The sequence below is a fragment of the Esox lucius genome, chromosome 3 (assembly GCF_011004845.1).
Source record: "Esox lucius isolate fEsoLuc1 chromosome 3, fEsoLuc1.pri, whole genome shotgun sequence".
Taxonomy (NCBI): domain Eukaryota; kingdom Metazoa; phylum Chordata; class Actinopteri; order Esociformes; family Esocidae; genus Esox; species Esox lucius.
Window position 1 is genome coordinate 26,237,992 of NC_047571.1, and position 1,352 is coordinate 26,239,343.

Here is a 1,352-nt window from a genome sequence, read left to right on the forward strand (position 1 = left end):
TACATGTATTTGTAAAGATCCATGAAAGATATAAATATACTTAGATAAGTATTCCCTCTGCAGACTCAAATGTTTCAATCACCTCAGAAAGCAGTTACATCTATGAGTACTGTTGAAGGCTCTGAGAGGCTATATGTCAAGGCATTATGTGTCAAGGCATTTTGGAAAATGGATAGACACCAGGTTTCAAGTCTTCCCATAGGTTTCTATGCAGATTTAAATGAAAAATGCAATTGGAAGATACAATGTCTTCATGGTAAGCAACTCTACAGTAAATTTGGTCTTGTGTTGTTGGTAATCTTGCTGAATGGTAAAAGACTGAAGCAGGCTATCCTCTAGGATTTACAATTCTTAACTTCATCTGGTTTCTTTTCTTCTAAACAAAATACAACTCTTTGCTGACTATCGACCAACTACAATGGAGAGCCACCTCAAGCTTAAACACATTAGGAGCCACTCAAGAGTTACTCAGTGATGTGTTCTGTTGAATATGTTCCAAACATGGGGCTTTGTATTACTTGGACAAACGTCTCCTATAGTACCTTGTTGTCATTCAGGATATATATTTTAGAATATTTAAATTCCATATTTAGTATTCTTCGATTATTTAATTTATATAATTATTGTGGAGTCACTACAATGTTGTTGATAATATAGTAATATATTGTCTACCATTACAGGATTTTAACTTCTTTAAATCACCAATGGTGTCATGTTTACATCCCCTAGTAATTTCCTTTGTCTGAGAGCTTAGTTCAGGATACTGTAGCTGTCATCAGTGATGTGCTTCAGTAATATATCCTACACAGCATAATTATTACTTTGACCATGCTTAAAAAGCATGACCATGATTTTAATGACAAAAGGCCCCATGAATTTGGTTTGACTTTGCTATCCACTAGAATCTATATAAAATGTTAAATTATACCATTAAAATGTGTGCATTAGTGTCAATAGGAGGGATCAAGAACTGGAATTCACCTTACTGTCCGGTACTTACTGTACATGACTTACATTCTGCGATCCAAATGCCCACATGAAATGACAACACTGTGAACAGACTTAAATGGCAGGAAGAGTGGTCCAGCCAACAACCTCCCCAAGCACACTCCAGTTCCCAACATATCCCACAGAAAATGACCATGTCTCCTTACACTGACAACTTTAAGTCATAGAACGATAAGTCCTCCAAAATGCCACCAAACGATCACTAGAACACACCAGGAAATCACTTAAAATTTGTTCTTTCATTCTCATTTTGATAAAATCATGGTGTAATATACATATACATTGTATATCCTGTATGTATATATTTATTTTAATGATATATATTTATATAATTTGCCAATTAT